The sequence below is a fragment of the Symsagittifera roscoffensis genome, chromosome 3 (genome assembly GCF_963678635.1).
Source record: "Symsagittifera roscoffensis chromosome 3, txSymRosc1.1, whole genome shotgun sequence".
Classification (NCBI taxonomy): Eukaryota; Metazoa; Xenacoelomorpha; order Acoela; family Convolutidae; genus Symsagittifera; species Symsagittifera roscoffensis.
In genome coordinates, this window is record NC_087064.1 from 7,595,997 (window position 1) to 7,618,528 (window position 22,532).

Here is a 22,532-nt window from a genome sequence, read left to right on the forward strand (position 1 = left end):
TAGTATAGACCAAGGCTAGTGGCCTTTTGTACCATGCCTCTAAATCCAGACACCGGCTCACCGATAGCCGACTTCATGAACGGCAGCGTGACCCAATGGAACACGACGGTCAGGAATTTCAGTGCCGAAATTTCCAATGAACTCAGGTTGACGGACATCGAGTGCGCATTGCGAATGGTAGACCACACGGCCCTGACGAGAGATGGGATACATCATAATACCCAGTAGGTTAGACAAGGGATTAATGACGCCTTCCAGACAAAGATAAAAGAAATGGAGGCAGAGTTGCGGACGGTGGTCAACCCTGTGACACGTGGTAGCCCTGCTGGCAAATTAATGTCTTGTGTGCCTCAACAACTAGCGAATTGTCTGGCGACGAAAGCAAATGTTGCACAGCCCACTCCCAGCTCGGATGTGAGAGAGAGATTCGGTACTGTCCCCACTCCAGGAGGCCGATCTTTGGAGAACCGACTTGGAACTAGAAATGGTCTGTAACAGGTAGCTCCCAAAGTAACCCAAGTATCACAGGCGCAGTGAGTCAGTCGGCAAGGGCACTAGCGGCTCGGGGAAACTCGCAAGCAGACCCTGCAGTGATTATCAATACCGATAGGGTCAGTGAATTATTGTGAATTAGACCAGACCCCAGCCAGTCGGGACGATACATGGCGGACATGGCAATGAAACTTTTCATGAACACGCTGACGTGTCGTCCGGACGCGGTGAAAATGCTCAACGGTCACGATCCTACGGTATCCAGATTATACCGATATCAGGCTTGGATTGGCTCTTGACGGAAGAGGAGCAATTCAGTTTTGCCACCACCTCGAGGCTGGTGGATCTTGAGTTTTTGCCCAGGAATAACACAATGGGACCTCTATACACGGGACGTATTGAACGCGATCCAAGGATTTAAGGACCACAGAACGACGCGTGTTGTGCTGGATGAGGCGTTGGGATTGAAACTTTCAATTTTTGGCCGACTGTTGAAAATGAGCGCAGGGGTGAGTGACGAGCACGAGTTAGTGCAGCGACTGGCAAACAACCTATGATTCAGGCAGACAGATTACGTGAAGGTTGAAATAGGGACTATGGTAAGAAGGAGCACTACTTCCACGGAAGAGGACCTTAAAGCTGTCGCTTTGAGGACGAAGCCTCATACCAATCCCTGACTGCATCTGTCCCCACGACTATGCACGCTGGGACAAGACGCCTTTGAGTATGCCCCAGCGGTAGTGAGGGAAATTCACCAGTATTTAGAGACCATCCTAGACGCTAGAGAAGAGGCAGGCGCAACCAAGTTACAATTGATGCTGTAGATGAACACGATGTCCTTGGAGTGGCTCCAGGCGGACGTGCTGGCAATGAGAGCCGAATGCGAGAGGTCCGATGCGATCCTCGCGGGGATGGGCATGGGGTCACCCGCGTTCCTCAGCAGTTGCTATCCCAGGGCTTCGAGACACTTTATAGCTAACTTTGTGAGAGATATCAGAAAGTTATCTATTGACATGTGCTGGCACTATACGAAACCTTTAGACATGAGAGCTTTGTGAAGGAACCCGTTACTCAAGAACTGAACGACCTCCGGTTGGATGGCCTTCTCACACTGATGGTGATTGACATATGTTCGATTGGGTGACCTATTCGTTTTGCTGACATATCCGGATCGAGGAGAGAGTTTGACGAGCAGATGGAGAGGGCATCCTACCGAAAGGTGAAGGATTGAAGGACCCTGCTCCTTCAATGTCTGCTGCAACAAAACAGAAGCCTAACTGGGGAGGATAAACCTGCCTCCGATGAAAGCGAACGGAGAAGGTGTGGGGCATGCCCCTATTAACTGATCTAACCCTCATGATGCGGATCGATCCGTTAGCTTTGATCTTTGCGTTGAGAGAGTTCGTCACAGTGACTTATGTGATTACAGTAACGTAAGTGTTTTCAGACATGCAAAGGAAGGCGAACAGACACTCGGTCCTGAATGTTAACCTTGTATCAGTAGAAGATTGCTCGGTGCTGAATTGGGTGGATCAACGGGAACTGAGAAGACTGGCGAGCGAGGACAGACTATTTGGAAGGATAGCGGAGCCTGGCTGAACGCTGATGGATTTCAATAACAGCTTTAGAAGTCGAATGGGAGGTGAAGATCGTTCAAACGTCCAGTTCAATCCTAAGCTCTGGAATTTACGACCAGTTGTCAAGGGCACGAAGGACGCGGCGATTTCCCGGCTTGGCCGGAGTCATATGCTCATTTGAAGAAACATCAGGAGGAGTTTTTCAAGCCCTCTGCCAAATAAGTGCCCTGTATCCACTGAGGATTGGAGCCGCGCAGGACGTGGATGCGAGATGTTAAAGTGGAGTGAGGGGATGGAGCCGCTCTTCAATAGTTGGAACGCTGCAGCCCCTGCAAACTTTTGATTTCACCTTCCCTGACATATGAAGTCAGTAGAAGATTAAAGCTATACCATTCAAGAAACCCGAGGTGGAACGATGTGCACTTGACAGATGACGATCGGTCTAGATTGAGGTTGCCCAGGCGAGAGACGGTGGTGGTGCTGGAAGTGGCAAAAGAGTCGAGGTGAGACATCTATCTGTCAATAGAGGAAATGGCGCCGCATGGTGAGGAACCTATAGTAATTGTCAAAAATGACGAGGTGTTTTACCAGATGGGTGACCTGCTGATACCGGCTCGGCCGGACTCAGGAATTGATGAGCGCCAAGCCATATTACGAGGGAAAAGGTGAAGACGCAAAGAAAGAACACCAAGGAGAACATGATCCCATGGAGGGCAAAGGTGACAAATTCAGCGGAACCGACCTGGGTGCCTTGGAGAGAGATCTCTTGAAATATGATTTTAATGAAGCGGAACATGGTGGAGCGAATGAAACACTAATACTGATGACGCCATCGTCATTTCTGTCGCCCACCAAAGAACCCTCAGCTAGCGTGTCCCCCGTGGAGCCATTGTCATTAATGGAGGCACAACAACGAAGGCGGAGGTTTGATGAGTCATTGCGAGTGGCTTTCCTGAGCAAGTTGCCAGCGGAAGAATGGGAACGGTATCAATGCGGATTTAAGAGGAAGACTGGAGAAGTGTGGACTCGGGTAGCTTTCATGGAAAGCACCTGGGACATCATCTGGAGATACAGCACTCAACCCGTTATGGGAGTGGGATTGAATCAGCCCATCATGCGTGATTTACTGGGAAAAATGATGGAGCCCACTGAGTCTGATAGTCTGACCGAGTCAGTCACGGAAGAAAGCGCCGAGGAGAGCCGGTTGTGCGAGACCAGCCTTTAAAAAAAATCAAGAAGGGGCTGAGGAAAGACAAGTCTATGGTGAGAAAGCGCAAAAGCAGATTAAACGACAAAGTGACCGACTCGAAGGTTGTGAAGACGAAAGCGGCCGAATGAGAATGGAAAAGGGGATGGTTCCACGCTTGGCGGCAGATAGAAGGAGAACCAGGTGCCACCAATGTTGTTAGCAGGACTGATATCCACAGCCTCAAAAGCGAGGAAGAACGAGAGGACCCTGGCAGACACCAGGCTGGAAATGGAGGTTATCAGCCAGTGTGGATCCGGTGGGCTGGAAGGCTTCAAGTCATCCCGGACGAACATAGCGAAGATGAAACTGGAGGGACAGCTCGACGTGGTCGAGTACAGCCGCATCACTGTGCCCGCGTCAGTCCATATGGGCGATCCTGTTGGTGGCTATGTGGAAATATTGAAGGCGAGGAATTCCGCGAGAGGACATTTGATGGCATGGCATGATAAGCAAGCCATGCAGAATTACCTGAAAGAGTTAATGCTGGGTTCAAACCTAAACAGCAATCAGATTACATTCAAAAAGCAATCGAAGAAGATAAGAGAAAAAGAGAAAAACGACGCCCTTTATCGTGATAGCAAGACACGATGAGGCGCTTATCTGAAAAAGATTGCATTGAAGGAAGTTCCAGTGGGACATTAGGGACGGATCGAAACCATCCCGTGCCAGGAAATCAGAGAGATCGCGACGTTATCTCTGGGAGAGTACGGAGTTAGAGGCCCGGTGCCCAGAGACTGTGAAAGACTTCGAATATACATTTTAGCTACTGTAATGCCCTGAATATATTTCATTAACTCCAAATTTGCTTAGTGTTTCAGAGCATGAGTAGTTAGAATAGAGGAAAGAGTCAACTCATCTCTAATGGATTTATTATAAAACTTTCAATAAAAACTTACTAAATTTAGTTTTCTAGCCGTGTTTTTGAAATTGATCGCGTTGTCTGGGGATGCGAGACCCAGTTATTTGGTTACTTCCGCATGTAAACGAAAGCAGCTGATCAAAAGTCGTTTGGCTGATGGCCTAATAATGGTAACTTGTTACTTAGCCATTAAGAGATCAGAAAAATAACTGGCTAGATCAAGACGATTAAAAACGAGTAGAATTAAGGTAACTGAAGCCAGCCAGTCATCAATAGGTACTTTTGCCTAATTGTTGTATTTTTAGGCTCATAGGTATTTTTAGCCTAATTTTTGGGTTAAACTTATTAAATTGAAGTGATAGGCTTGATGTTTGTGCATGTTCGTCGAGCGCCCTTTGAGGAATTTTACAGACAGGTCTGTCAAGCATTTGTCTGGTCCGGGCGAAGGAGTTCCTGGCCTGAGGAGTCTTGTGGTGCGCCGCTAGACCTTCTGAGCTTGGGTGAGATTGTTCCTTTTCAGCAAGTTTTATAGATTTTTTAATTTTTTTTGTAAATCTTGTAATAGTTTTCTCTTCATCTATAAAATTCCAACCCTGTTATTCTGGGTTGGTTCAGTTCTCTTGTGTCCAATCATATGTCCTTTTTTAACATTACGTCGCGCCATCAAGATGAGGATAAACAACAAGAAGTTTACAAGCAAAGAATGCTTAAAATCTTCAGGACTTTGAAATTGGATAAGATGTGATTGTTGTTCTAACTGTTATCATATCAATTGTGTGAAAAAACTCTTAGCGACTCCAAGAAAAATCAATGATTTCAAGGTCCTATATGGTAGTCTGTAATCTGTCAATAATGCTTCAATTGGTGATGACTTTTTGCTGGATTATTATGTAAATACAGCCATTTCTAAAATTCGAGTGCTCAAGAGAATACCTAAGGACTTGCGTGTTCCCTTGTCAGATAATCTTTTGGATACAATGAGTGATATTTTCTGCAATGTAGAAAATGATACTTCTTGACTGGTTTCTTGACGTTTTCCTTGTTTTTTCTTGAACAACCCAAGAGAAGTGGTCGTAAACAAACGACAGTCATGAGTTCTATATTAAACAACAAAAATTAGAGCCAATTTTTTTTCACTGTCTAAACCTCTTCCTCAAGGGTCAAGCCCGCCCCAGAAAGATCTCGAGCCGAGAATAAGGCTAATCAGTAGCAAGCTCGATGAATAAATGCAAAGAGAAAAATAAGCATGTCTTCATCAGATAACAAGATCCCACCTTTTTTGATTCCTTACTATAGAAAATTGGTATCTAAACACCCAAAAAGAGCTGTAAAAATGACCCAATCCCGGAGAGCATCGATAGTTTTTTCATAAATGAGCCCGAGGTGTACAAAGCAATGATGTTTTTTCCAAATGGAGCCGGTCCGAACAAAATTTTTCCCCAAGATTTTAAAGACCTTATTAGTAAATCAAAGAGCTATTTCTCAACTCAGTTTCTTAAAATCGCCTACTACTTTCCTAAATCTTATAGGTGGAGGTAAAGTACCAGAACAGCAAAGAAGTTTTTTTTGGAGCAAAACTTATCGCCATCGTAAAATTAGACGGAGGTTTGCGACCAATTGCAATCGGCAACACGCTCAGACGCAACGCAAGGTTCTCGCAGAGCGACAACATTTTTTTGGAAGTTTTCAACTAGAATGTGGTACTAAACGAGGAGCTGAATCGCTGCACACTCCTTTAGAAATTCGATAGAGCGTGTTGACAACACGAAGTGCTCAATTTTACTCAAATTAGATTTTAGTAATGCATTTAATTCGCTTCATAGAGAAACTATGTTTAATCACGTGAATCACGTTTTTTCGGACCTCCCGGAGTTGCACAAATATAATCATTGCGCGTACCGTAAACCAAGTTATCTTTTTTATGGAAACTCCATCATTATGTCAGATGACGGAACACAACAAGGTGATCTCGAGGCTCCGCCGCTTTTTGCTGAAACAATACAGACGCTAGTAAAAAGGCTTGAATCCAAATTAAACGTTTAGCATTTAGATGATGGAAACCAGGCTGACGACTACAAGATAGTGCTCCGAGACCTTAAAATAAAATACTGAAATCAGAAAAAGACTGAGGGTTAAGCCTAAACACAGAAAAACGTAAGCTCTGCTTTCTTGGAAGACCACAAGTAGGCAATACAATACAACTATAAGTCAATTGCAGAAGTTCTATCCAAAATAAAAATAAATAAAATCCAAGGAAGAAAATGTAATCATGGGCTCCCCTATAGGTGAATCCTGTCGAAAAGAATTGCTATATGAAAAAATAGCTGAGTTGGAATAAAATTTCGGATTTTATTGATAAGCTGGATGCACATTATGTTTTTTATCTCCTAAAAATTGCTTTAGCATGCCGAAACTCCTTGTTGCGTAGACTTTTTGCGTACAATTCCTTGTTTTATGCAAAATTATTTCTTGGAAAATAAGTTCGAGTTTTAAGAAATTATTGATGTAAGGTAAAAAATGTAAAAATGAATGGTAGCCAACTTTTGCAAGCGGTTCTCCCGGCAGCCAAAGGTGGCTTGGGTACGCCTACTAGCCTTACCCGCTTTTTTAGCCTCAGCAGTAAGAACGAAAGCTAACTTAAGTAAGATTTTTTGGTTTGGAGCACGAGGATGGAACATATAATGATGCATCAGAACTTTGATTCGAATCAAAAAAATGTGAAGTAGCTCCAGAAAATGAAATTCAAAAAAATGGAAGGGCCAATTTTCGATAAAAAATGTCTCAAATAATTTTGAATCTAGAAACTAGGTGTAAAAAGGCTCAAGGCTTACCAGGGTAAGTTCGGATCGCAATGGTTAAATGTCATACCGTGTAAAAATCTATGATTGAAATTGTCGAATCAGCTGCTTAGAATTTCAATTGGACTCCGCCTAGGTTCAAACATTTGTAAAAAAAATATATAGGTGCGTTTGCGGAAAAGATGTAACCGAAGATGGATGGCCTGGCCTATGTTCTCTCAAAAAGGCAGGGAGATTCTGTAGGCATTCAAATTTGAATGCCATTATAAAGCAAAGTCTCAAAACCGCTCACATTCTTAAACACAGAAAAACGTAAGCTCTGCTTTCTTGGAAGACCACAAGTAGGCAATACAATACAACTATAAGTCAATTGCAGAAGTTCTATCCAAAATAAAAATAAATAAAATCCAAGGAAGAAAATGTAATCATGGGCTCCCCTATAGGTGAATCCTGTCGAAAAGAATTGCTATATGAAAAAATAGCTGAGTTGGAATAAAATTTCGGATTTTATTGATAAGCTGGATGCACATTATGTTTTTTATCTCCTAAAAATTGCTTTAGCATGCCGAAACTCCTTGTTGCGTAGACTTTTTGCGTACAATTCCTTGTTTTATGCAAAATTATTTCTTGGAAAATAAGTTCGAGTTTTAAGAAATTATTGATGTAAGGTAAAAAATGTAAAAATGAATGGTAGCCAACTTTTGCAAGCGGTTCTCCCGGCAGCCAAAGGTGGCTTGGGTACGCCTACTAGCCTTACCCGCTTTTTTAGCCTCAGCAGTAAGAACGAAAGCTAACTTAAGTAAGATTTTTTGGTTTGGAGCACGAGGATGGAACATATAATGATGCATCAGAACTTTGATTCGAATCAAAAAAATGTGAAGTAGCTCCAGAAAATGAAATTCAAAAAAATGGAAGGGCCAATTTTCGATAAAAAATGTCTCAAATAATTTTGAATCTAGAAACTAGGTGTAAAAAGGCTCAAGGCTTACCAGGGTAAGTTCGGATCGCAATGGTTAAATGTCATACCGTGTAAAAATCTATGATTGAAATTGTCGAATCAGCTGCTTAGAATTTCAATTGGACTCCGCCTAGGTTCAAACATTTGTAAAAAAAATATATAGGTGCGTTTGCGGAAAAGATGTAACCGAAGATGGATGGCCTGGCCTATGTTCTCTCAAAAAGGCAGGGAGATTCTGTAGGCATTCAAATTTGAATGCCATTATAAAGCAAAGTCTCAAAACCGCTCACATTCTTTCTGTTTTAGAGCCACGACCGCTTCACAGGACAGATCAGAAGCGACTAGACGGTTTGACGCTCGTCCCATGGGCTGTTGGTAGGCAGCTTCTGTGGGATGTAACGGTAGTTGACTCCCTAGCCACAAGTTGAATAAGCGCAGGCCCGGTTTGTAATCCTGGAGCGGCCGCGGCCGAGTCGGAAGATTGATAATCTGACAAATAAAGAGAATTAATTAATGATGGATATAATTAATGATGGAACAAAAGCTTTTGAAGTTCAGGATGCCGTTGGCCCTAGCACTGAGAGTTTTCTGAATAAGCTCTAAAAAAAATTGTACACGTGTACCGAAGAACCTAGGGCAGGTAGTTGTCTTAACAAGAAATTATCCTGACAAGACAGATTGCGAAAGCCGCTTGCATACTCGGCACAATAATTGACAAAACAACTTTCGACGAACTTTTTTTGTCTGTAACACAATATGTATTAAAAATGTTTTCTCGTGTCGAGTAGCGTGTTCTTGTTGAAAAAAAGTAACCAGTATCGAGTTTATTTTAAACACTTCAACACTCATCTCTTTTTGTCATTATCATTTCCTTATCTAGAAATATCCGAGGACTTTGACTGGATAATTTGATGAAGGAACTCCTAACTGAAACCTTGGTTACTATGATACTTCCGACCCACCGATTATTCACTTTTTCTACGCTCCGTCACTGTGTAACGTATGGGCGAGTGTTACATCTCTTTCAACTTTGGTTTATCCTGTGCAGGTGATAGTTTTCTCATTCTTGTTGGCTTGATTCTCAACCATCTAAATTTTTACATTTATACATATTTTTCTTTACTTTTCCCTAATTTTGAAACCTAATTTTTTTTACTGGGTGACATGATGAAGGACTGGTGAAGTAACTTTGGTTACCATGATAATTTCTGATTTTGAAAAAAAGTGATTTTTTACATATGATAGTCTTTGACTTTGGAAAAAAATTAAGAAACTTTTTTGCCCAGCAGCAACAAATTCTTGTGTAACATTCGCCCAGATGTACATATCGACGGAAAATAAAGCTAGGTGGTAAAGCGACTGGCTAGCGTCTAAACACAGCTCTACATGTTTTTAACCGTCTCTGCCAAAGCCAGTTTTTAGTGTGGTACTTTCAACATCGGGTCGACAAAAACGTTACTGTTTCCGGCTTTGACCAAAATGCTCAGATTAGCTTAATTACATGCGAAAAGAGTGAGCTCATGGCTGGGTCTCAGTATTCCCAGACCACGAGGTCACTCCTAAAAACAGGGCTACTGCTTACTTATTATATTACTATTGTTTTTGTTCAGTAGATAAAAACCATCATTCCCATTGGAGATGGATCAACCTTTTCCCTCAACTCTGAAAATTTGGTATTAATTAAACTCACCTCAAGACATTCCAGGAAGCTAAAAGTGGTTAAAATAACGAGTTAAAATTCTCTCCCGAGACCCTTCCGGATTCTTGAATCCGGACGAAGATCTGTCTTGTCTCTTTTCGGAAGGCTGGTCACGACGCTCCAACACCCTTCTTGGTTATCGGGATTCTCTTTGTAACGATTGAAGCGGCACAATCGTTACAACTCGGATGGTCTTCTGTCAATACTCTCAATTTGTTGTTATACTCTCGTTCGGTTTATCTGTCTACACGACTGTGTTGTTGTGTGTTCTCGCAGTTTTCAGTTGTCGCAAAAAAAAATAAAATTGTTAACTGTCTTTCACGCCCAAATCGAAAAATTAAAAATTTACATTTCACACCAAATTGACCAATTCCAAATCGTCAAACTTAGGGTTAATGCGCTAAAACCGCCAATTTTCTCGTTCAGCTGCAATAGTAAAAATTCAAATTCGATTTGCATTTTGATACGTTCTAGTCGAATGTCACATATTCCCCGGACAGCCCGGTCAATGTCCGTATTGAGTCTCGTAGTCTTCATCAAAATGGTACAGTGCCATTGAACAGAATTTACGGATGCATGTTATAACTTTTATCCACATCACATAACGACTCACTGCAGAATAAAAATGGCATCATACTACACTGTTATAGCCTTCCAAATTCTTTCACAAATCTGCACTTTTCGAGGATATGACTTAAGATAAAACATCTTTTTTTACTTTTAACGCCAATTTCCCGATATAAAACTTTTTCTCCTAGGTTTAAAAAAAGTTCGGACGCAGGACGGTCCTGGCAACCAACAAAATAAAATTATCCTACTATGATTCTTCCCTTCGGAAATTTAGTTGTTATTGGTCCTGAGTTTTAAAATTAAGAAACTCGGTGGTTAGAAGGAAGAATGAAATAATCTCCATCTTCAAGAAATTACCCAAGCACTTCATGTCTCCACAAAAGGATCAGTCGTCTTAGTTGATTAAAATGAATCATGCAGGCTAAAATATTTAATATACTCTTCACTCAAGCCTCTCTAGATAAGTAGTAAGTGTCTCCAAAGCCACTAACTTAAATTACAATGCAAATTTATAAATGCAACAAAGTCGTAACTTCAAAAATCAACTTAAAGTTTTTTTTCTTTCAGATTCAATTGCAAGCTTAGTTGCTAAGTTTCTCATTTGAGTTTTTCCCACATAAACAATTTTGAGTTTTAGCATCTTCTACTTCGTTGCTTCCTTGTTCACTTCCTTGTTCACTTCTTTGTTTTCTTCTTTGTTTTCGTCGTTTAGAATTTCTAAAACTTCGAAATTCTTCTAATCTTTCTCTTTTTTGCATCTTATTTTTCGGCTTTTTGTCAACGCTCCATCTCCTCCTCCTGGGACATTGACTCCGCACTATCAGTTTCAGTGTCTTGCAACACGTCGGTGGCTATTCTGACGCTGTTGGAGGCAGTCCTCCAACACTTCTGCTTTCTACCCTTTCTTTGCAGCAAGGTAGAGGATCTAAGCTCGTCTCACTGTTTCTGCAGAAGCTGTTGTGGAGGCACAACGTCACTTTTTTTTTATTTATCTCCCATCACATTCAATTGTTCTAGACGTCTTTTTCTCTGCAGTGGTCACTGCATTCCGATGAGTCACAGAAGCTCGCTTGAAAGCTCCTGCTCCAATGTCCAGCTGATACGCACTGTACACCCTGCTGTGCTTCGACATATGCTTCTGGGTATACTCGTACAACCATGCAGTCATGTTGGCTCTAAACCATGGCATCAGTCGTGTCCTGGGCCATATTTTCTTCACTTCCATCGGAATTTTCCACATTGTCTGAAAAAGATCTAACGCTTTTAGACAATAAAGTTCCTGTAATTGTTCTCTCTTCGGCATCTCCTTTCAATTGTTCTCCTTCACATGAGCTTCCAGCCATCGAATTGCCATCATAACTCCCACTATCACTATGGTTATGGGCTGTGATGAATCTCGTAAGTCCATGGAGAGCAGCTCTCCAGAGTCCCAGATCAACACCAGGTTACTGCGCTCGGGATACCACCATGTTTGTAGCAAGCAATGGCAGAGGAACTCATCATGTGTTAACATGATGCTCCTCCAATTACGCTTCCCGACGCTTCCAGTAGTGGTTCCACTTCAATCATTACTCGGTGGATTTCGTCATTTTCGTCTACTGTATTGTAATCCGTAACGGTTGATCCTCTCTGTTTTTGTCTCTCAAAGTCACTGATGTTCCCACTGACGTATCCCATGAACTTCCTTCCCAGTATCAATTCTAACTCCTCCTTAGTTCTCTCTGGAACCGCTGAGAACATTTTGCACAGTAACTCATAAGACTTTTCCGACATTCTCACCAGTCTTACACATTTCGGCACTGAGAAGGCTTGGTCCACAATCGTCCTTGTACTCTTCACTTCCACTGTCACAAAGTGCACTGGGTATCGGCTTCTACACATCGGAACCAATGTCCATCCCACCAGAAATTGCGCTCCCGAATTACTGCGATAAGCTTCACTTTGCCGAATTTTTATTTCTGCTTCTATAGCTTCTTTCTTCTTTTCAATGTACTTCTGTTCAGTTTGTAACACTCGGAAACACTTCTACACAGATAACCGTGACCATCTCATGCTTTTGTTCTAGATTCAATAGTGACTCTAAAGAGCCAAAGAAGTACTGTAGAACTGTAGAGCCAAAGTCCTGTAGAATTCTAGTGCAGTCACTAGACTCATCTCAGTTCCTCCGTGGCAATCTGCAACTAGTTCCGTTTCCGTTTTTGCTTTCATTACTATGTTTCCGAATAATATCGTCAATTGCTTATGTTGTTTCGCAATAGTCTTCACACAGTCAAGACCTAAAAAGATGTGACCTTCCAGTCTACAGACTTGAGCCAGACAGCTACCAGGCTTAACGCAGTCATCTGGTCCCCAGCCAGGCAACTCCACTCTGTTTTTTCCGTTGTAAATGATGTTCAGGTCACGCAACTTACAGTCTGAATTCTGCTCCCTCTGCACATCCTGTGTTGCGCGCATTATCGAATCGACATTAAGACTCGGACACCATGATGGTTTCATCAGCTCCCACACCACCATTAGACTTCTCCTTAGTATTTCGTCCGAGAACCCCAATCCAAATTCTACTCGACTGTCAGATTTTGGCACTGAAGGTGCAGTTACTTTTTTTTGCAACACAAGTCCCAGCTTAACCTGCTGATTAGCAGCGTTCCTTATCGTCGCAATTCTTGACGTCCAGAATCTTAGCAACACCGCCTGTTCTCAGTCGAAGAAAGAATCGCGTATGTCTTCATTATTGAAAGGGTTGTATGCCATCCCCACGATCCCAGATACGTAACTGCACGACTTTTTCCTGATCGGTCCGCAATATTCACTGCACTTTGGCAATGCTCCCACGGATTATTTTGTGAATCTCAGCTCCTTGTTCGAGAATCTGCGTATTTCATCAATCTTCTTCATTGGTTCCAGTTCTACTGGCTCCTTCATGTTCACTCGCATCGATTTACTTTGATATATGTCTAGAAGTGTGCTTGCAAGAGCAAGTTTTTCGTTCGATTATCGCCTTCTCTCAGCATCTTGGCACAAGTGTTCAACGCTGGTATCGATATTTGTTCTAACAAGAATCGAACGAAACAGAGAGCGTCTCTCCGCTTCGCGCACGCTACTGCAGCTCCTTCTTGGGTCATTAGGTCTCTCATACTTGTCATCATGAACACTTTTTCTTTTTTCGACCTTTTCCTTTCTTCCGAACCCTACTCTTCCTTCGTCAGTCCAGTCATGCACCAAGTGAACCTAAGTTGTAGCTCCGTTCTCATTAAGGTATCGCTATCAGAGCGTGTATTTTCGTAGTGGTTCTCATTTCTTCTTCAAAGTGTCGTAGCACCACCGCTCTCCATGGTAGGCTCACTAACTGGTCTATCGTTTGCTTCCAAGTTTCATTTTCATATCATTATTCTTGTCAATCACAATTTTCGATCGCATCGTTTTTTTTTCGGGTTATTGACAGTTATACTACTTCATTGCTGCCTTCTTGCTGCGCGGCTTTTATGGAGAATTCACTTCACTTTTGTCAGTGGCCGAATCGACTGACAATTCGCTCAATCTCCCTTTGCATTCATCCAACTTGCGAGGATCTCTCGCATCATGGGTCTGATGAGGCCTGTATTTAGCATTGACTGGGTCCCGTAGCACTGAGCTACCGCCCAGACCTCCTCGATGAAGTCAACACTGTCCATATTACATCCTGTTCTATTCTCGTTGTCTCTGTGGTGAACTTCCCACTCCTCTTCTGGTAAAGTTCCCAAGAAAGGTACTCTGGCAGTGCCTTCTATCCTTCTTCTCCTCGGAGACTCCATTAAAATTTCTTTTCGATAATTCTGGAATTGCCAAGAGAACTGCTCTCCAGCAATTTTCGTTTTGCATCCATGAAGGCTGACGGAGGTTGTAGTGTGGAAGTTTCATCCTCTGCTGGTTCAGTCGTTCTTCTAACGTTCTCGTCTCGACTTCAAAGTCCTCTAGGCAAATTGAAATCCAGGCTAGACATCCCCCCTGTCGAAGCCTTGTCGTCATCTTTTCCTGCCTGATCTGGATCCTGTTGCATAGTTTCCTCCGATCGACGTTGGTCTTCTCCCTCCTTGTCGTCTCGCTTCTGATTCTTCCCTGAACTCGAAGGGCCTTCACTCCCGAAGGGCTCTTCACTCCCGGTACCGTCTGGCAACTAGCCTGCCAGCCGACTTGTCATCTTCTTCTCCTTGCGTTATCTTGACTTCTTCACAGCCGAAGGGCGCTAGTGCAGTCCTCGTCAACAGTTTCGCGCTTATTGCCAATTCCGGCTTCATGTTCATTACGATTAGCGCGGCTTCTTGCAAGTCTGCTTTGCCTCTCATGTTCATTGGCGCCAGGTCCAATTTCGTCCACTCTTCTTCAAGTCTTCCGGGCTTCGGAGTGGCTGTTTTGTGATTCGCCTCCTCGTCAATTCCTTTCATTCGTTTCAAAGGCTCTCAACCTGGGAGTTTGTACTACGGAGTCTGCTCCGAGCAACATCCTTCTGATCAGGGATAATACTGGTATTTCTTTTGGCAGCTTCTTATAGTCGACCCATCCTTTCGTTTCCTCTCTCACTTTATGATACTTGGCCATCAACCGAGTTTCGGGAACACTTCAATATGTCCTTTGTCTACTTCACCCATTCGGCCACGAAAATTATTCTCAAAGTTTATTGCTGTCTTCTCTGGCTCTGATATCTTCGCGAACAACAAATTTTCGCTCATCAATTCTCGCAACACACTTTGCTCACACGAACTGAGTGCGCTCCCATGCACTGCTGAAATAGGGTTCAGGTGCAACACCGACCTTCTGTACGCTTCCACTTTAACGTCAGGGAACGCGAACGTCACTGCCGGGCCGTATATCACCGTCACAAATTCCGTGGTTCTTCTGATCAACGCTAAAGGTCGGTCCTCATAGCTAGGCTCAAATCAGTCAATAGTGGCATGCCTCCTGCATGACGTTGCGCGTCTTCTTCTTTTTCAATCGTTTCGTCTTCTGCTGTTACAAAGCGATTCTGTTGTAGAAGGTGTTGGATTAAGGTGTGTCTCAGATCCCTTACTTTGGTCCATGAGTCTGTGGGTCTCTTCACATCAAATCTCCTCACGTTTTCTCTCATTTTTTCAGGATAGCGGGTCAGATTCATCAATCCTCCCAAGTTCCCATGAGTTTTCGCAATTAGTGTCAGGAGTCCGTCCAGTCGCAGGTTCTGCACTCCCTCGGTGAGCAGTAGCACTGGCCCTTTCACAAAAATCTCCGCTCCAAACGTCACGAACAACGCCAGGATCACTACTATCGATAATTCTGTTACTGTTTGGAGGAACTCTTTTATCAAGTATCGAGAGAGTTCGGAGTAGATTTTCGCCAGGAAAGACACAGTCCATCCTGCTCCTAAACCCTCTAGCATGCTGTCAGTTCTATCGTAGCCTTCTTCTCCCAAAAGATTCTGCGTCCAGAAAATTTCAAGAGTTACTTGAACGTCCAGTTTCTTCCGCATTTTCCGCTAAGTTCAACTCCTCCATCAACTAGGCATGAATCTTCTTAATCATCGCCGGGCCTCGCTCGAAAGGGTCCGTCCAATGCTGCTACTCGAGGAGTCAAGTGCAGCCACTTGTTGGCTTCTGGCTTCGTTCGCAAAACCATCGCTTCCAAGTGAGTTTTTGTCTCTTTGGAGTTCTGCCTCTTCTCTCCTTCCTCCTTTATCTACTCTTCTCTGAACCACGAGTCATTGGACATCGCCTCTATCACTCGATGGTCATTATTGATTCCTGGCTTTAACTTGAGCTGCCTGCTGAAATTGGACAGTTCCAACCCCAACACCTCATCCAGTACTAGCATATTTAGTAAATTGTCCTTGAATCCTCTCATGGCGTTTCTGCCCTAAGTAGTCTCAGGTTCTTCGCTTCAACTTCGCGGTTCGAAGCAGATATGATCACATCATACCTTCCATCTGAGAGTAATGCAACAATAGCGTACACGAATTTCAATCCATCCGGGAGATGTGCATATCCCGGATGCTACGCAAATACCCCGTTTGGTGTCATCTTCGTGAATGCTCCTTCTTTCAGTGTATCCGTTATCTCGCCCATTGATTCTAGAACGTCTTTAATTGCTGGCCATACTGCATCTTCCGCTGTTAGAGGCTCTCTGAGTCTGCTCAGGAAACCCTACTATGCAAATGGTAGTTTATTCCGGCAAACACGATCGTGATTGGGTTCATTTCAGTTTGTCATTGGACCCCGATTGCCATTGATACAGACTGCATCAGTTCCAAGTCGATTGCCGCCAGCATTATCACGTCAGGTCAAAATAAGGACTTGGAAATATGCAAAAAGTCCGAGTTTGTCACCACCAAAATCTTGGCCTTCATCATCTCCACTTTATCGTACGCCGCAAAGATGGTCTCGTCCGTCGAATCTTTAGTTCACCATATCTCTCAACATCGCCCTCTTGGGCTACTTGCTTTGCGTACGCCCTTTCTTTCACATGAGATGGAGGTGCTCGCATTTGCTTGAACATCTTCACACGCTGTCCTATTGGTGCTCTGGTCGTCAGAAATCTTCCTGGTCTTTCTTCTCGATTTCCTTCACTGTGGTTCATTCTCACGTCCTGCAAAGTTCTGGCATTCACTGGACCCATGATGTTATTTGAGGGCTGTCCCTCAAGATCACCGAATCGTAGGGTCGTCGTGGAGCTAAAGTGCTAGCTAAAGTGCCAGCTGCTATCAACAAGTCGACTGCCACGATCAAGTATAGCCAGTTTACTGTGAGCCTAGCTCCATTCAGCATCCTCATCGCATCGGCTGCAAATTTCACCATTTGAAGATTCAACTTCATCAAGTCTTGTTTGTAGACATGCCAGGGCGAAGGTATGGGTCTCGACCACATTAGAGAACTTCTGTCTGGTTGTCGCTCTTCTTGGCTTGTACTCGTTATTTCTGACCTCAAGGTACCTGACGTCGTATCCGTTGTCGAATTAACAGGTCCTAATCTCCTTTGCGGTTGAATAGTCCTTCTCACTGGCGCTTCGCCCAGACCATCCAGAACGTCTTTTCTCTACCCCGGCTCACTGGAGCTATGTGGCATCTGTGCTGGTATTGAACCCATACGTGTCTCTAGATTAGGAGGCACAAAGATCTAATTCGCCAGTTCATTCAATGTCTCCTCCCTCCTCAGCACTCCTGTATCAAAGATTTTGACCTCCAGTTTGTCCGGTTGCTCCTGGAAGACGCAGTTCATCCAGGCTTGTCCCTCCGCACTGACAAAATGGACTCCATCTGTAGTGAATCTGGTTTGATCCATGGCTCTCACCGCTTGTTCTAAGTCCATCAGGATCATTCGCCCAGCATTGCGATTCGCCAGATTTCTCACTATATTTTTCCGTCTGATGACCTTTTCGTTGTGCTTCCTTCCCGTCGGTGCTAGCGTTCTCGTGCTCATCGGAAAGGTGCAGACAGTCAGCACCGCGCACTTGAACTTCTGCCAGATAGTGGTAAATAGGCATACCATCATTGATTCCCATTGAACTTCTTCCTCGTCCGAGCTCCTGGACACATCATTCGTACCTATTAAGATCATTATATTCAGAATTGTTCCAGGGTTCATCAGTTCCACCATTTGATACAGCTGGGCTATCGTGGCGCTTCCAGAGGCCATCACTGTGGTGATCCGCGAGGTCCTCAAATTCTGTAGAATTCTGACCAAACTGTCGCCCAGTAATAAATGTGATGTTCCGAGCGGCGGTTGCTGCATGGTTACTGCTGAGCTCCAAGTCGATCGGTTGAAACATGCTCACATGTCCTTGTCCGGAACTCCAGTAAAGTTGTTCTTCACATGGTGGTTTTTCTGTACGTCTAACACTCGGGACACTTTTTTCACTGGCATCTTCTTTATCTTCCTGTCCGGAACATTCGAGATCGTCTTTGTCTGTCTCGTCGTGGTGTCAGCTTCCTTTCTCCTCATCGTTTCCTGGGAAAGCTCCACTCTTCCTGTATCGTCGATTGTTCCATAGGGTGCAGCCATCCCGGAACCTGGCGCATTACTACTGGCTACAAGTCGTCCAACCGTTTCTATCAGCTTTTGCACCGTCTGTTCCACGACTGGGTCACCTAGGGTGTCACTCGGGTCCGGGATTGTTACCCTGCCGGTTGCTGTCGAAACTCGTATTTCTGTTGTTTGGCTAAGTTCGCGAGGCGTTAGAAGCTCCATCGGGGACTGCCCACGAGGAACATCCTTTGGGGGTATTGTTCTTTCCACTGTTGTTGTCAATGCCAGCCGCTCCAATCGCTCCTTATATTCTCGACTCAAATGTTATATTTCTTCGCCCTGCTTCTTATTGCAGTCCTCAAACAGTCTTTTCCACATATCTCTGTCTTCTTCATCACTGAGCAAAGTCTTGGTCACTCGATCCAGTTCTTTCTTCGTTTCACTTAGCATCGTCTCATTCGTTTGGACTTCCTCTTCTACTTTCTCCCTCTTTGGTGGCACAGCTACTCTCAGTTGTGAACTAGACGATGCTGCCTCGCTGTTCATCTCCTGATGCATCCTTCTCAATCCAGGCCGAGGCTTGGTTGTGAGAGGCAACTCACCCGGTTGGTAGGTCCTGTAACTTCCCAATCCAGACTTGTTCGCCAAGTCACTTCCTGGAAGAGCCCCGTTTCTTCACCTCATTACCTTCATGTTTGGGTGTTCTAGTACTCCTTGTTGTCTATATGCTGCCATCAATAAGACTTTCCAGGGGCGGTCCCCACGGTTATCGTGCCCTAAGATGTTTGTCAAGGCGACCAGCAACATGATCACCTCTGGGTCCTCCAGAGCGAAGTCTCGATCCATTAGCCGACGATAGATCGCACCTATCATCGGTCCTACATACGCCTCCGCTCCATCAGTTCATCCAAGTCGAAGTTTTCCATTTCTCTTGATTCGATTTTGATTATCAGTTTGCACAATTGAAATCGGATGAATAATTAAATGATCAATCAGGATCTAGGAAAGAGGTCACGGGTGTCACATTTGTCATTTTTACTCTAGATTTTGTTTTAAAATTACCTTAAAACAGTCAGATAAAAAGATTCTGATCTTAAAATATATTAAAATCAGTTTGTTGCTAAAATTTTGGAATTCGACCCAAGAATGGACAGTCCAAATTTTGGGTCTGTTCCTTTCATCATCGTTCGGTCATTCGTGGTCACTAACCTTCCACACCCAAAGTCCTAATAACATAGCACATAACATATCACACACAACACATCCTGCACTCAAACTACACTCAACCTACACTCAGCCTATACTCAAATAGTATTTCTTATGTAAATAGACTTGTATCTTAGTATCAGAAAGGATTACGTGTATCAGAGCATACAAATCCCGTCGTATACTGGAAGCCAGAGCTCCTTCACCTCCCTCTCCACATAGAAAACTCTCAGTCTCGTCAAGGACATTACCAAGTTTTAGGGTCCACATGCTGCTTTTCCGTCACCCTCGTCACCAAGAAGCATAGATACTTTACTGGTATTTGCGAAGCCGCCGGAGGAAAGGCTGCTACACCTCCATTTCCTGGTCTTTGTTTCTGCAGGACTTCTAAGTTTTTTAAATTCTCTCTTAAAATATGCTGCTAACGATGTCCTAAAACTCATGTCCGCTGTGATCGCTATCACACATGTCCTGTTTGTGAGTATAAAATTGCTATCTGTTGGTATTATGCTACTTGAGTATTCGTTTGGCAGTTAAAATATGACTCTACTACTCTTCCTAAGTCCGGTTCTTTAGGATCTTCGCCTAAATCAGCCTCCAGATCACCTGTTTCTCTTGCTAATTTTAATTTGCAAGTCTTGCCCTCACTCCACGGACAAAAATGTCGATCGACGTCTCCGTCGATCGCATACCGGATTTTAAAATGACATTGGATGCAGGAATGATCAACTGCCCTTCCTGGGCTGCCCAGGAAGGATTGTCCCTGTCGTTTTTTATGTATTTCATGCTCTCACTGTCTTTGTCCTGAATCGTGACACTGGTCTCCATGGGGTCCGATGTCATTTCGTTCAGCCACTCTAAGACGCGCAGGTTCGTCAATTCTTGTTTGTATGATTGCTGTTGTCAATTCCTCATCGAACTCTACTACGGTTTTAGACCGGTCAACGATCCACTCCTCGTCTTGGTCATCGACTATGTCTATGTCCTATGACGCGGGTATCTCCTCTAGACCCACCAATTCTTCCGATATCTTCTTCAGATCTATCCTGTCTACTATGAAGTAGTCTCCGTAAGGGTTGCAATTCTTCGTGATGCTTTGCCTGTCACTCTGTCGTGTCTGCATTGCAAATGGTAGATCTGCTTCCAAATTCATTGGAACCTCTATCTGTTTGGGGTCTAGCCCGTTCTCTTCTGCGTAGAGTAAGGTTTTTTCATCTGCTTCAATTATCTCATTGGGATCCAGGTCCAGTGGTGGACTCGTTCCTTCCTCTATGACTTCATTCCCATCATTCTTTCCCCTGGTGCCCTTTTCATTGACATCGCAGGCAGGGTCCATCCACGTGTTGATTAGACGATTAGAGTCCATCCACGTGATGCCTCGCTATCCACGTGTTGATTAGATGATTATATGTCTCTTCTGCTGAGGCAGCTATGCAGGGCACGGCCTCTGCATATTTCGTGAAGTGATCGATCATGACCAGGACCTGATTGTAGCCACTGTCTGTCATACATATCTTCTGGTGGTCAACCTGCACCACCTCGTTAAATTCAGATGACTCAAATGACTGCAATGGAAATCGCAATTTTCTTGGATCCTTGACTTTTTGACATGACAGACATGCTGTTACCCACTTCTCACATGCTTTTTTCATCCCAGGCCATTCAAAGCGTTTCAGGATCCTCTGATATACTTTATCTTTTCCCTTGTGGCCCATCTGATCATGCAACCTGAATAACAATTATGTCTGATAGAGTTGCGGCAACACTATCGCATTTTATTTGTACAGGACTTTGTCTTCTTCTCTTCTCTTACAAGCCACGATCCCATCCTTGTTCAGGTTTAACCTTCCCTCCTTCTGCATATAGTATTGTCTCAGAATGCACTAACTGTCTTCCTCCAGATCACCTTTGTCTGAAGCCCCATTCTCAATCCACCTTTTCAAATTGCTCGTCAATGGTCATTTCTTTGCGCTCTTAGTAGGTCCGAGAGTCTGTATCTCGCCTTCAAGTATGTCTTCATGGAACTCAATTGACTATTCAGCGTCATCTTCCATCATCACGCACCAAATTTTCGCCAATGGCTCTGTCTCTCGTTTGAACGGTTGAAGATCAGTCCTGATTACTTCCTTCTGCGGTAACAAGCTCAATGAACGTTTTGACATCGCTATTGTTTCCATATCATCCGCTGCGTTGTAAAAGACTCTTTCACCGGGCATCAGTTAGCGATCACTGTCAGGGTCTCGATACACCTCCCAGTCCAAGTCTCTTGCTCGAGTCTCCACTAGTATCAGGTGGATCGCTATCTCTGACAATTCTGATCCTGTGCTGGAGAACCTGTCTGAGTAGGTGTCAATTTCTGAATTCCTCGAATTGTTGTCAATGGACGAGTCTGCCACAGAGCACGTCTCCATTGCTGGTTCCGTTTTATACGCTCTGCTCATCCATCTAAACTCCCCGGACAATATCTCATTCTCCCGGTCCTGTTCCTGCACACGACCACTTTCTTCAAAATCCGACACCCCGGAAAAATTTACCTGTTCCGGGTTCTGTTCTTTGACTGGACACGTCCTTCTCCCCGGACAAACTCTCTTGTTCCGGGTTTTCTTCAACTTCTGCCCACTTCTGATCGGGATTCTCAAAGGTGACAGTCTTCATTTGTTTTCCGATCTCCTGTTCTTTTTGTTCATATGATGTACTCATCAAAACACTCTGAGGAATCGAGGATACCAGTTGCTGAGCTACCGTCCTACTATCTCTTTAGTTTTCCTTGTGTTGGCGCCTTGATGGCATAACCTTCACTTTCTCTTTGACTGTCAGCGATGCCATGGCTGCCTGCTGCCCATTCGGGGTCATCTGCAGTCACTTCTCTCTCCAGCAACCCACCCAGCAACCGCATCACCTGCGGTGTGACCGTCACCGTTTTATCCAGCAATGAGAGGCTGTTCGTGTTCATACGAGAGAGTTCCTGTTGGACCATGTTCGAACGTTGCAACAGATCCAAAGGCCCCGGGTCCCTTTTTGATAAGATATTTATTTCTGCTGCCTCTTCCACTGGTAAATCGGGGTGTCCCGGAATTGGATGTCCAGACTTGTCCAAACATTCCGTCAAGGGGAGCGCTTCATAAGTCTCTTTGTTCAGAAACGAGAACCCTTCTTT

General features: G+C 44.0%; 1 protein-coding gene across 1 annotated transcript in view; it reads left to right on the top strand.

Annotated features, from left to right (window-relative positions):
• Positions 1-4,514: 4,514 nt before the first annotated feature.
• The window catches only part of LOC134842524 (coiled-coil domain-containing protein 124-like), an 83,183-nt gene continuing 65,165 nt past the window's right edge, over positions 4,515-22,532 (top strand). The window contains exon 1 of the mRNA XM_063858906.1: positions 4,515-4,527. The gene's annotated coding sequence lies outside the window, so the exon portion shown is untranslated. The remainder of the gene's footprint in view (positions 4,528-22,532) is intronic.